General features: G+C 48.1%; 1 protein-coding gene and 2 long non-coding RNA genes across 3 annotated transcripts in view; 2 read left to right on the top strand and 1 right to left on the bottom strand.

Moving 5' to 3' along the window:
- The window catches only part of RAD1 (RAD1 checkpoint DNA exonuclease), a 74494-nt gene extending 74424 nt beyond the window's left edge, over positions 1–70 (bottom strand). The window contains exon 1 of the mRNA XM_078856844.1: positions 21–70. The gene's annotated coding sequence lies outside the window, so the exon portion shown is untranslated. The remainder of the gene's footprint in view (positions 1–20) is intronic.
- LOC144932608 (uncharacterized) overlaps positions 1–14652 on the top strand; it is a 52111-nt gene that overhangs the window by 26328 nt on the left and 11131 nt on the right. The gene's annotated exons all lie outside the window — the stretch shown is intronic.
- LOC144932609 (uncharacterized) lies at positions 9042–14012 on the top strand. Its single transcript, XR_013636927.1, has 3 exons — positions 9042–9115; positions 12187–12296; positions 13992–14012. It is a non-coding gene; the product is annotated as an uncharacterized LOC144932609 (long non-coding RNA).

Raw genomic sequence — 14652 nt, 5'->3', positions numbered from 1 at the left:
TGGTAGACTGTCTGACTCACGATGCTGAGATGGTGAAGACGGCGATGGCGGCGAAGACTCCAGCAGCAGCACGACGGGATCCCACTCCAAACGACAGCCCCGAGGTCCCCTCCCAGGGCCCCTCTTATACTGCCAGCGTGGCCTGGCTCCGCCCCCGGCCACGCCCCCCTTCTGGAATCTACTAGCGGGTTCTCGATGTGCCCCTTCAGTCACCTTTCCCCTACATCCCTCTCTGGTCTATCACGTGACCTGCTGTCAGTCGGGGCTGCTGTGAGCTGCAGATCTCCTTCCCTGCCAGCAACCAACGCTATGCTGCTAAGTGACCGATTCTATGTCACTACACACCACCTCATGCCCCCTCCCAGTGTTTCATTTGTCACGATGCTTCGTCTCGTGTTTAACATCTCCTTCGTATATTTTGTCTCGTTTTGCTGTCTCGTTTGTATGCACACATTTATCCATCCATTCGTTTTAAAGCAGCATTAGTATATACTTGGCATTCTCACAACACACACGCTTGCATACAACTCGCTGTGAATGTAGGAGTCAACTGCGATCGACGGTTAACCTGAGATTACCAGAAGCTACATGGGAACGCGCATGTCACGAAGTTTACACAGATCACTCAGCACTCACATTCACTCAATCCGCACACACGGTGGCTCGCATATGTTACCTACCTCGCCGGGTGTACAGGAGTTCGTGCGTTCGATCCCGACCCTGATGCCTGCTCTATATGTGGAGTTTGCATGTCTCTCCCTGTGGTTACGTGGAATTTTTCTCAGGGTCCTCCCCTCCACATTTAGAAACACACGTTTAGAGTATTTGGCTGCTATACATTTCCCCACCATAAGCCACTTCGTTGAGCTATCATTTGTGGACAGACCGCTTCTGAAAAAAGAGCAAACTAGCTTAGTGGGTCTTACCTGGTAAAATAAGCATTATAAATAGACTACACACACACACACGCATACCTGTATATATGTAGTGACATCGCGGGAGGTCACTCTGAAGTGCCGGCCCTAGAGAGGCACGGCGTGCGGTGTAACGACATCGCGGACACCACGTGGTGTGGGTGTAGTACCGGGAGTAGCTTGGTGAGCGCTGGTTGATAGCGCTGGATGGCACTACGCTTGGCGTGCAGTGCCAGCCCTACAGGACAGGGTGGGGGAGTGCCGGCCATAGGAATGAGGTTATTAAAGGCAATGGCACTCTGGTTGACCCGAGAGGACACGTGACCAGTTAAGTTTACAAAGGGGCCCCAAGTGGGGGCTAGGGGTGGTCACGTGGTCGGGGTCGAGATCCTGCTCGAGGATTCTGGAAGGTGGGCGTGGCCAAGGGCGGGGCCAGACACACCGCAGAGGATATAAGCCGGGTCCGCACAAGCGCTTCCACGTCCATCGCCCACCCTTTGGCCTCGCCCCCCCCTCCCTCCCGATACGTTCCTTTCATTGGCTACCATAGTCTGATGAGCTCCTTCCTCCCTCTCCCTCCCCCCTCAACTCGCTTTTAAGGGATTACATCTTGAATCATTGCCTCACTTGATACAGCTAATCTGGCTGTGACGGTCCCACCTGATGACGGAGACTTGTGTTGCCTCCGAAACGTCGTGATTTTTGTTTTTATTTTATTTTACTTTCTACGTGACTTTACCGAAAAAACCTAAGAAGATGATCCCCTAGAGGGACCGGCGTTGTTGTTGTTCATCCTGAAGAAACTTCGTCTATGTCCTACCGAGTCTTCAACACGTGGACCTGGACCCGAGCTGTGATCCCGGTCCGTAGTAGCAGTTACGTTGTAATTAGTGTAGTTAGCCTGGTGGTCACCACCACAGGTTGTTATGCTGTGAAGAGGAATTTTACCCCGTGTGTTGGAGTTAAATAAATGAACTCACTACATATATGAAAATATATATGCACACATACCTACGAATGTACTAACACAGGAAGATAACGATTCCCTGTAAAAGATATACATTTTAATAGACTCTTGGGACAAATTATGTTAACGAGCAAACCTTTGAAGGCCGGCATGGCGCACGAGGGTGGCCAGCAACAACGCCCGGCCGCCTTTGTCTCTCGAGTTGCCGACGTTGACACACCGCACTACTCATTTAAGGCTGAGCCAACCTATAGGGGAAACCCAGGACCGGTTGAAGTATCAAAATATTCGCCACTCTTATTTGTCGTGAGCGGGAACCGGACTCGGGTTCGTTGGGTTCGGAGCGCTAACCACTATGCTACCGCTGCTGCTCACACGCACACACATACACATACAAAGACCCCCCGTATAGCCTTAACAGACTGTAGGGGCAAGTGCTGTAAGCGAGCACCTATGAAGGCCGAAACGGTACACGAGGGGGTGGGTGGCCATCACCACGCCCGACCACCTTTGTCTCCCCAGTGGCGATGTCTACACACCGTACCAGGTACTCATTTGAGGCTGAGTCGACCTAGGGGCGCCCCGGGACCGGTTAAGATAATTGTCACCGGTGTTGGCCGTGAGCGGGAATCGAACCCCGGTCGCCGGGTTCATCGCGCAGCGTGGCGCTAACCGCTACACCACCGCTCCCCACACACAGAGACACGCATTCACCCTCACACCCTTCAGTGCACGCACGCAATGTCCTCACACAGACCGCGTTGTATCTCCCGTGTTACGTCTGCATGGGTTTCGCCACATGACGGTGAAGTTGCACAAGCAGGGCACGTATCCGTCACCAGTCGTCACCTACCGCGTTAGCGGATACAGATCTCGCGCTGAGATGTCATGCGGTGCCGTCTTCCCTCGTCGATATGTGTGTTACATGAAACAAATGCAGTGTCCTGGTTTCTCAATTTCGCTGGCGCTGCAACACACGCGAGCGGCAGATCTGCGACGGGCAACTGCGTTTGAAACCACATTGAGATGTGTGCGGCACCCTGTCGTCATGGGAGCACCAACGCCACCGTGGGTGACTTCGTTTGACAGAAGCAGATGGTTGATGACAGATATAGAAAGGTGGTGTTGTATGCGAATGGGAATTATTCACCCGTTTGCAATAACACAGCGTGCAGGGGCAGGTTAAATCTAGGTTGAAAACTCTATACCTGTCAACCCATCACGGTTTACCCCATATTCTTGTACGGGGGAATTGAGTTTTCGGGTCCATACGGCGTACAGCCGTTTCAGTGCGGGAAAAAAAAGTATATTTCTTTGTGTTTCTCCCCTGTGATGAGACTTTGTAGGATGAACGTTGAGATTTATAAGGGCACGGGGTGACCAAAAAGGTCTGAATTTGTCTGTAGTAAGGTAGAGCACTGATAAGGGGTTGACAGGTATGAAACTCATTCATGTAGAACCACTGGGCCACGCCACCGAAGCGTTGGCGTTAGGCGCACTTTCAAGGGCAGCCCCTTGTACAATTGGCTTGTATTTGTCTGGTCACTTGCTGAAGCTGCGCTTAACAATTTTGTAATATTAACGTAACAAACATTCACTGCTGGTTCAGCAGTTCCACTGCTGGATTATTTGTTCCGCCCGAGGACGACCGCATGTGTCGCGATCGAAACGTCGTGATTTATAATTTTTTGTTTATTTTATTTTTCTACCTACGTGACTTTACCGAAAGAACCAAAGAGTAGAGACATACACTCCCTCAGTTATGGAGACTTCATTTGTCCCATCAGGCAGTGTTCATCACCATGAGTGTGCGCCACCTGGCGGACGAGACGCAATATTACCACACACAATGCTAATACAGCATCACGGCCGCGTGGAGAAAGCGAAGCCTCGATGCGATGATGAACTCAAACCAGTTGTCGGATCATTGTTGTTGGCAATCATCACCGGCTGGGCATGCGGCCTACATGACCCAGCCAATGCAACCCTGCCTACTGGAGGAGCTCACCGATGAGACCATGTCCAGATCTTTCAAGGATTTGTGAGCTCCTCACGCAATCCAGCCTGGTTAAACCCAGGGAAGATCGTAAGCAGGCTAGCCTGAATGTTTATAACCGGCGAAGATGTTCCATTAGGGGGTGGGGGGCACTTTTCGCAGGCATAGAGAAAGGAGGGCATGATTGTGGCCGAGGAGACCTGAAACTTCGTGTGGAGCTTCAGACCAGGTAGCTTCCACACAGTGTTACGCAGCCGATGAAAAGATAATGCCGCTCGACTGATTCGGAGTGAGACCTCTGCTGTCAAATTGGAGCTAGTCATAAGCACACCGCCGAGGTATGGAAACCTCTGCACTCTCTCCACAACTGCTCATCACCAACGGGGAGCAGAGGGCGGTGAAGTGTTTGATGACACAACATACCCAGGCAGGTGCTTAGTTTTGGTGGGGCTGGTGGTAAGGCCCCTCGTCTGAGTAGCACGCTCCAGGTCATGCAGCAGTTCCTCCAAATCCTTCTCTGAGTGAGCAGCAATTTAGATTTTATTTTATTATTCTCACAAAAAATACAAGTGAAAGACAAAGAGTGCAAATAAAAAACAAACAAGATAACAAGGTGTGCAGGTGAGATTGGAAACCCAAGAGGGCTTATATGAAAATGACACCAAAATACAGAACAAAACAGATTGTTCAATCAATAAAACAAAGCATACATAACATGGTTGATGCAGGGGAGCAGTGACACTTTGCATGCTGGAGTTGTCCTCCTAGCCAATGGATCCCAGCGGTTACACGTCATGTTACAGATGCACAGTGATCCCGAATTTGTCAGTGCTGCCATCGGCAATGTTGCGCCGATAAATCCGACTTACCAACGTCACGTGCTTAGCTTGGTTATTTGTGAAAGTATAGCAATCTCAGCTCGTTACGAAAAGAAATTTAATTATTTACTTCCAAATCTTACCGTTAAATTTCCATGTTTGACAGTATTTTAGAGTCCCAATCATATATAATGTACTACGAATTAATAATTATATATCGTATATACAAGTATACTGCCAGAGAACTACTCTTAACCACGCCGAAAAATGGGGCATGAACTTTGCGTATCAGAGTCGCAGGCTATCCACGTTTTTCTGTTACTCCACATCTTCGTTAGAAAAATGTGGATGAAGAATGAAATTGCCACTCAACTGCAACTTGTCCACAAAAAAATAAATCTCAACTAGGAGTAGAGTACTGACGTACGTTCTGGCAGAGAATGTCAGGAAAAAAAAACACAATTCGGGTAAATGTTCTGCCACAACTCCTCGTATTCGTGAGCAAAATCTGGAAATTATTGAGACCACTCGATTTTGATGGAAAACTCGATTGAATCTCAACAGGCTTCACACACGTTTTGAATGATGCGAGAGAGCGTGTTTTTATTGATCAACATTCCAGTAAAGTCCATACATTTCTGTGTAAAATATCCACGATCAATGGAGAAACATATATACTATAAATATGGCAAAAAATTAAAACAATTTGAACACTTTCCATGCCCGTAGCGCATGGTTTATATCAGCCCCATGTCTTGAGTCCAGAATGGTGGCATCCACACGCCTCCAGGGGCATCTCGAGACAATGACACCATATAACTAGTTCAAGAGTCGTCAACACGAGACAGGCCTCACTCACGCTCGGTGCAGAATATTCGGCCGCACGTCATGCCCATGATATGTTGCGTATATACGATATTTATCCATCATGATTGGGCCAGCTGATTCAAGTGCAAAAATAAACGTATACATTCAAATGCTCGTGCAATATTCAGTCCTAGTCTACAAACGCGTGCCAAATCGGTCTAACCGTGGTCGCATGCCCAGTTTGGGACCGAGGATCTCAGCAATTCTGGCACGGTGGCTCTGAAATGGCCATCATGAACGCCTGGACAACCCCTACCGTATCGACTGCCTTGTTATCTGAGTAATCCGTATTCCTCTATCCCATGTATCACAATCTCACTTTAAACTGCACAACCTGCAATGCCATCATATACAGTATATCTTTATAATAATGTGTTTTTTTTAAACAAAGGAAATGTAACAACTGTGTTTTTATATAAATAAAATATTGGTTCGAAGGCACTTAATTTGTACTCATCAGCTGTAACAAAGCCACTGTAAATAGAATGTGTATAAGATGAATGTTTGTACACTGTGTTTAATTACAACCGAGTGTGTATACTAATGTCAACAATCCACTGCTGAATGAAGATATTTCCAAGCCAAGACGGCCATGGGAGTTATTTGACCATACTTCACCACCTTTGACAAATTCGGATTGGTGAAGGGAGGGGGCAGTTCAAATACAAGTCACTTGCTCCTGATATTAGCCACGGCCAGGAATTCAACTCTGTGCTACTTTTCCCCCGTTCTAAACAATCGTGAATAATATATTGATCCCAAGGCCTTCAACCAGCAGTGGATTAGAATTAACAATCGTCATTATTGTATTATATAATAATTCTAATCGTCATGTGCCACGCAGCATTTGCTCACTCTCGAGAAAAAAGAACGACACAGGTGCGAGGAACTCGAGGCAAGCGGGAAGTCGGCAGCAGCCAGGCGGTGAGCCATTGCCAACAACGAGCAGTTATACATCTGGGAGGAAACTGGAGCACCCGGAGATAACCCACGTGGCGTGAGGAAGCAACACTCTACCCTGTAGAGATGTGACCATATGGAGATTAGCACACGCGTGCTGTCCTGCATTCTCCTGGAAAGCCAGGGTATGGCACCTCGATGCCAACGGAAAGAAGTTTCACAACATTTGTGCGGTGATCCCCCCAACCCTCGCCTTCACCGCCGTGCTGGAGGCAGCCCACCCCGAAACGAGGGTCTCTGTGTCAGTCGAGACAAGGGTTCTGTGTCAAACGAGGCCACGTGGTTGACAACAGCCGTTATGACGTCAAGCCACAGAAAGCAATGCCGAATCAACGCACGTCTCGTGTGACGTTAACCAATCACGATTCGGCGCATCACTTCAACTGTCATTTATTGATCAAACAGGAGTGCATTACGTCGTTATATACTGCGCGGATTTATAATTATTTGCATTGATAATGCCGGCCTTGTTGCGGCACGGTAACAATCAGAGTGTGCAGTTTGAATCTGGAGAATCGAGGCGTTACGTCATAGAGGCGTTACGTCATCAAGCGCTGTGTGTCCGTGCACATGTTGAAACGAGTGTGTGTGTGTGCAACGTTGCGTGGGTGTCTTGTGTGTGCAATATGGAAGTGAGAATTTAACTGGGCGTATGTGGAAGGAAGTAGCAGCGCGCGTGCAGATGCGAGCAAATGAAAGTGTGTCATGCGTGCACAGAGCGTATGTGACTGCACGTAGATGTGTCTGTGGTATTCAGCAGCATTATTTCCTACAATGTAATTTAAATTGGTGTTAGAAAATGATTAAAACAATTTGTCTTTTGTGTTATTCTGCCAAATTCAACACCAGTTTAGATTCTACAGTAGGAAATAATGATTTGACTCAAAATTAACTGCTCAATTATTCACCCCACTAAGTTTATGAACCATGTAACTATTGTTTACCGAGAGTGGCCAGGCGGTGGTGGCTATGTACGCGAGCTGTAATCCAGCGTTGTAGAGGCAGCAGCGAGGTTGGGGTTGCACGGATGTTGTGAATCACTCCCTTTCCGTAGGCGTCGAGGTGGCATAACCCTGGCTTGCCAGGAGAGGGCTGTACAGCCAACGTGGGCATATCATCTTAGAGACTTAGACTATCTGAATGAGAAAGAGTTTTGTCCCCTGGCACGCTTGAGTCCTCTGGCTTTTCCTCCAACATGGGTAAACACTGATCGCTAACTGGCTGGACACATCTCAACCGATGCACCTCCGGGTTTGAGAATAGCGCAGCATTCTGTGAGATACAATTGCATAAATGACTGCCGCTGCTATGTAACAACGCAATGATAGAACAACTCAATGTTAAAGCCAGGATTTCGGAAAAGGCACTTTTTTGGCTGCCTGAAAATGAACGAGTGTAAAATGAGCATATTTATATAAAAACAAAAAGCTAAAACAATCTCAATCAAAAAACATTTCGTTCAGTACCGCAAGTATTGCAAACGACATAGTTTGGTTCATGTAATATATAACGGACCGCCCTCTATACAAACAAACGCATGGGAATAACAATCCCCGATTATCCAGCACAAATCTTCACCACTATAAAGAAAGTGCTGTTAGCAAGTGCTTACGATTTAAGCCGACGTGGTACACGTGTCGTCTACAAGCACTCTGTGTGCATTGTAACTGCGTGTCTGTGCATGTACATAATACATACACGCAGACATAGCGCTTGGTATAATGCGCATTGCCACGCGACTACTGCATCATGTGTACGGTGCGTGACAGCTCCACGTTGACGACTTCCCTTCTGGTTGCGAGGCGATATTGCGAACCGCTGGACGTTGTTTGCGCTTGTGTTATATCTTGAACCCATAATTATGGATGTCGCAAATTCACCTCAATGCAATTAGATGAAATGTCACAATCATGGTCGCAATTGGGTTTGATTATTAACAAAAAAAATGTACGGTTAATGTAGCGACCTCTAGCGGCTTCAGGGGTCACGTGACCCCGTTGCATATGACATGTACTGTACGTGGAAATCGGTGATTCCTACACGGGCGATCAACGTGCTATATGAGCTTAAGTACCACTGTTGACGAATCGATAAAATGTTCAGCGCTACTAATAATCCGACGAGTCACTCCATGCCCGAGAAACGTCACCCGCATGCAGGGGAAATCGCCCTCGCCCTGTGACCAAACACTCAAAACCACAGCAGGCTCACGTGGTCTCCCATTATCCACACTTTCGTGAACGACGCATTAAGCAAACTTATCCGCTGCCCAGTTGGCTGGTGAACTGTGGCTTCGAGCGGACCACTGGGAAAGCTTTACTGAGCCGAATCTCGACCCAGGTGCGAACCAGTTCTGTGTCTGCTGGCTGCAGGGCTACACCGTCCATCCCCAACGGCTCGGCGGATTCACAAGACGCCTTCTCACGGGGCCCTCCACTCTCCGGGCTGAATTGCCCATTACCCTTCAGTCCAGGAGTTCTGGGTTCCCCTGCGCACTTGTTCTTTGAATCGGAGTCCATCGCCGAGCATTTTCTTCTCTGCTCCATTCCTCGTGCGCCCTCATCCTGCAGATCCAGTTGCTTCAGAACACAAGGTGGATCTGCGTCCACGCTGGACTCTGTGCGGTTGCTACTGAGATCCAGCGCTTGGCTATATTTGTGATTAAAAAATCCTTGTTGAATGGTTTTAGAAGGAGATCTTGGACTCACTTTGATCCCGTATCTGGGCAGTGGCCTTTGTCCAGGGGATGCCATGTCTTCTGCTATCTTTACATCAATGGGAATGTCCAGTAAGATGTTTGTGGTTGTGGTTAAAAGTGCTTTATCAGTTTCGGAGAGTTCCAGATCTACTGCGGGATATCCAAAGTTCGATATTCTGGCCTCCTCAATACGTGAAGTGTCCGTATTTGCTAGATTGGCCTCAACCTCATCTCCTGCTGTTGGTAATTGATCTGCACACTGCTCATCTGCTGGCTTTAAGTGGTGTGCATTACGTTGTCGTGGGAACACTTTGGAGATGGTCATGGTCTCCGTTGACATGAATACATTTTGAACACTTTCACCAGCGACTGAGGTGTCTACAGTAGCTTCACTTGATGTGGACAAGTGCATGTCTGTGACAAAAGATGCGTGTTGAGGTGCTTCAGTAGGCATGTCAGAAGGTAATTCAGCAGATGCGTCTGAAGGTGCTTCAGTAGATGTGTCTGAAGGTTTTCCAGCAGACGTGCCAGAAGGTGATTCAGCAGATGTGTTTGAAGGTACTTCAGATGTGTCAAAAGGTGCTTTAGCAGATGTGCCTGACGCTTTTTGAGCAGATGTGTCCGTAGAAGCCTCAGTAGATGTGTCTGTAGAAGCCTCAGTAGATGTGTCTGTAGATGCTTCAGTAGATTTGTCTGTAGGTGTTTCAGTAGATGTGTCTGTAGGTGTTTCAGTAGATGTGTCTGTAGATGTGTCTGTAGATACTTCAGTAGATGTGTCTGTAGGAGCTTCAGTAGATGTGTCTGTAGATGTTTCAGTAGATGTGTCTGTAGGAGCTTGAGCAGATGTGTCTGTAGATGTTTCAGTAGATGTGTCTGTAGGAGCTTGAGCAGATCTGTTTGTAGAAGCCTCAGTAGATGTGTCTGTAGGTGTTTCAGCAGAAGTGTCTGTAGGAGCTTCAGTAGATGTGTCTGTAGGTGCTGCAGAAGATCTGACTGTGTCTGTAAGTGCTTCAGTAGATGTGTCTGTAGATGTTTCAGCAGATGTGTCTGTAGATGCTTCAGCATATGTGTCTGTAGGTGCTGCAGAAGATCTGACTGTGTCTGTAAGTGCTTCAGCAGATGTGTCTACAGGAGCTTCAGTAGATGTGTCTGTAGATGTTTCAGTAGATGTGTCTGTAGAAGCTTCAGTAGATGTGTCTGTAGGTGCTGCAGAAGATGTGTCTGTAGATGTTTCAGCAGATGTGTCTGTAGGTGCTGCAGAAGATCTGACTGTGTCTGTAAGTGCTTCAGCAGATGTGTCTGTAGATGCTTCAGCAGATGTGTCTGTAGGTGCTGCAGAAGATGTGTCTGTAGATGTTTCAGCATATGTGTCTGTAGGTGCTGCAGAAGATCTGACTGTGTCTGTAGATGCTTCAGCAGATGTGTCTGTAGATGCTTCAGCAGATGTGTCCGTAGGTGCTGTAGAAGATCTGACTGTGTCTGTAAGTGCTTCAGCAGATGTGTCTGTAGGTGCTGCAGAAGATCTGACTGTGTCTGTAAGTGCTTCAGCAGATGTGTCTGTAGGTGCTGCAGAAGATCTGACTGTGTCTGTAAGTGCTTCAGCAGATGTGTCTGTAAGTGCTTCAGCAGATGTGTCTGCAGGAGCTTGAGCAGATGTGTCTGAAGGTGCTTCAGCAGATGTGTCTGTAGGTGCCTCAGGATTTGTGTCTGTATATGCACCTGTAGATGTGCTGTTACATAACTCAGTAGGTACAGTTATGAGTGTGGACGCATCAAAAGGTAATGTGTCTAAAATCACTTCAGAATAAGGTGACGGATGTATGTCTGACTCGCAACATGCCACTGTCTCAATAGTTGTTTCAGCAGATGACATGTCTGCTTCATGAGGTGGTGACATACTTCTGCTTACTTCTTGAGATGGCAATGTGTCTACTGACATATCTGTGTTTGTTTCAGGAGAACCACATGTGTCCTTTGTTTCTTTAGCCGACGCAGTAGCTGCAGATGTATCTCTAGATGACTCACGAGATCTGGAAGCGTTTGATAATTCTTCTGACGCAGACGAGTCTACGTTTACTATCCCAGTCTCAGTTTCACCGCAACGTGCTTTGGCGGAGATGCACGTTGTTGTTTCAGGTGTTACCAACGCACCTGTAGTTGTTTTAGGAGCCTGCGCCAGGTCTACGTCGTTTCGCGCCGTTAGGGATTCAGGTACACCACCATCTGTCTCCAAGTCATGGCTTTCATCCCCGCTGTCATTCGTCGGTTCCTCATCGCTCGCCTCAGTCCCGCTTGCGCTCATGCATCCCAGGGTGGCCGCTGGACTGCCGAGAGGTGCGGTGGAGCCTCCCTCTCGACTTCCTTGCGTGGCGGCGTCACCTTCCTCATCTGCGGTGTCACTGGATGCGGAGACGAGAGGCTCTTGTGACGAAAGTGCCGAGATTGCCGACGCGGTTGTGTCAGTGGAGGCAGAATCTGAACCGAGGTTTTGGACCGTGGCCACGCACGTCACTTCACTGCTGCCCCTCTCAGGAGAGTCTGCTGACGTCGACGCGCGCATCACGTGATCACCTGTCCCTATCTGAGCTGAGACCAACTCACAATGATCATCATCATCATCACAAGCAGATGGATTCCTGGAAATGATGTTGCACCCATTTGGTTGATCAAACTCTGTTTTCTTACCATCTGCATACACCCGTGGTCTTGAATCATTACTATTGGTTGCCCCTTTTCTTGCAGCCTCTCCCACAATTTCCACATTGACCACGGCTGTCTCTGTGGCGGCGCTGGCCAATAAGCTCGTGCCAGTCGCTGGTCTCTGCTCCCCGTTTACTACTGAGTTGTCCACGCAGGGCTCAACTTTGGGAACCTCCAACACCAGTGGTTCAGAGTCGCCCAAATTGAGGTCCTGCTCGGTAGGTTGAGTTGAAGTAATCAATGTTTTCATGCTCACGTCTTCACAGCAGGGGGCATCAGTGGCGGCCTCGAGGGGAGGCTCTGACGGAGCTGCCTGTGTCTCGCTGGACTTCCCAGATGTCTGGCCTGGACCAGCGTCTCGGAGTGAAGAATGCAGGTTGGTGGACTCATCTTTGGGTCCATCCTTGACATTCTGTCGAGTAAAATTTGGCTCTTTGACCTCTTCCAATTCTGCATCAACTTCTTTGAGGCTCTCAGTGACCGTGGACCTGTTGAACGAGAGGAATCGCCAGTGAGGAATGGATTCTCCTCTTCTTACCGCACAGGCATGTCCAGTGAGATCCATTTGCTCTTTTGTAAAGGAGAACTGGGAGACCGTAGCTGTACAATACAGTTGGAATGTATCAAGCATGTGAATGCGAGAGCGCCTCAAGACACTGTGCGACTCGGAATTGCGTGCCAATCTAGAGAGCATATTTACTGCATGGGATGATGGCTACAATTCATCAGTGCAGAGAGGGAATTAAGATGTAATTTACGGTAGAAGCATGCACGGTGAGACTTCATGAAGATCGCCATTGGGCAGAAGGGAAAGTATAGTTTTTTTGGGTTAGATCGCGTAAATATAAATGTGTCGTTGAACTATCCACCACCCGCCACAGCCAGTCAATAAGGTTTGTCATGTAATAAGCTGTGTACTAATTGGCTGTGTCGGGTGGTGGTGGGTTTAATGACACATTTAGATTTACGCAATCTAACCCAAAAAACCTCTATCATGGATAATATTGATCGTGAAAGCCTACGTGTTACACAGAAGCGAAAGGGTTTAGTGTGGGGCATTAACAGAGAGGCTCTCAGCAGCGTAAATGGTTTGAGGAAGGAAATCTTAGACTATCGACACAGCAGCAGAAGGCAGTGACCCCATTCCCAGTGAGCGAATGTTGATGAAAAGTTTTGACAAAAGGTCTTGCTCGCTTGAGTGAATATCACAGAATGGAGGCAATTATTTTGTTTACTTCCACAACCAGCAGACAATGGCCTGAAGTAGCAAAATTAACTTTGTTCAGCATTTTCTGCTTCTGGTGCTTTTGCGTTAATGCTGATGATGACAAATAACGAAGTGTCTGTGCTTACCCTGAATTGCTGAGGGTGCCAATGCTGTTGGATCTGGTCAGCCTGTGGCCAGCGTGATGCTGTGTTAGATCTGCGAGGATGAAACAAGTGGAAGGACGTCATGAAAACCGCACACTGCCATTGTTAATACCAGTCGTGAAGGTCAAGTATTGAGTCAGTCTTGGTGGATAGGGGTTCAGTAAGAGATGAGGGATTCAGTTCATTCATTCAGTTAGCCACTGCGAGTTTAGTCAGTGAATGAAGATTGAGTATAGGGATGGTTGTGACTCACCACGGGCCTTTAGGAGGATGGCTTAGGGGTGACTCACCATGTGCCTCTAGGAGGTTAGCTGTGCTCTGTGATAGTCGATGCTGCTGCTTCGCCTCGCGTTCCCCGTGGTAGCCTGCCCACACCGATGCACACGAGCGTATGCATCACGTTCACGTGTGAGTGAATGTTTATTGTGTGTGTACATGTAGATATATGCATGCCATTTTTCAACTTTGGGTCTATGTAGGCTATACATGGGAACTCTGTGTTTGTGCGTGCGTGACAAGTTTGTGCGTGCTAGCGATGTTTGTAATCATGAAATAGGTGTGTTCCTGTGTGTCATATGTGATGTATGTGAAAGCATGTTAAGGCTATATGGGAAATGTTTGTCTGTGTACGTGATTGTGATATATTTGTATGCGTGTGTGTGTGTCACATACACGTGGGTGTGCGTGCGTGATGTACAAGTGTGCCGCTCGCACCTCGGAGCTGCACGGAGTCCGAGGCGTTGGAGTTCTTGCGTCTTCTTCGGCTACTCTGCGTGTAGCGGTTGAAGAAGGAGAGAAGCCCTCCCTTCTTACGCTTTGTCTCCCTGCCACGCAGCACCACGTCGTACAAAGATGCACGGGGGAGACACGGTGACACGGGAGATACGGGAGAGACACAGGGATGGGAGACACGGTGACACGGGAGACACGGGAGAGACACAGGGATACCGACATGGGAGACACGGTGACACGGGGGACACGGGAGAGACACAGGGATGGGAGACACGGTGACACGGGAGACACGGGAATGACACAGGGATGGGAGACACGGTGACACGGGAGACACGGGAGAGACACAGGGATACCGACTTGAGAGATGCAGTGAAATGGGAGATATGGGAAAGACAGAGGGATACTGACATGGGAGACATGGCTATATGGGAGACAAAAATGTCATTGAAACAGGGAGACACGGGTACATGGGAGACACCTAACTATACAACCGCCAGAGGTGCTGGCTGAGTAATAACATTGTGATTATTTAACACGTAAGTTTTTGCCACTGATGTTATGATGCAGGATGGGATTTGGGTTAGATCTTGCAAGTATGAAGCCAAATGGCGTCCCATACCCTCCTTAAT

This window comes from Lampetra fluviatilis, chromosome 5, assembly GCF_964198595.1.
Source record: "Lampetra fluviatilis chromosome 5, kcLamFluv1.1, whole genome shotgun sequence".
Taxonomy (NCBI): Eukaryota; Metazoa; Chordata; class Hyperoartia; order Petromyzontiformes; family Petromyzontidae; genus Lampetra; species Lampetra fluviatilis.
The sequence above is the reverse complement of the archived record's forward strand: the minus strand, read 5'-3'. Positions and strand labels throughout refer to the sequence as shown.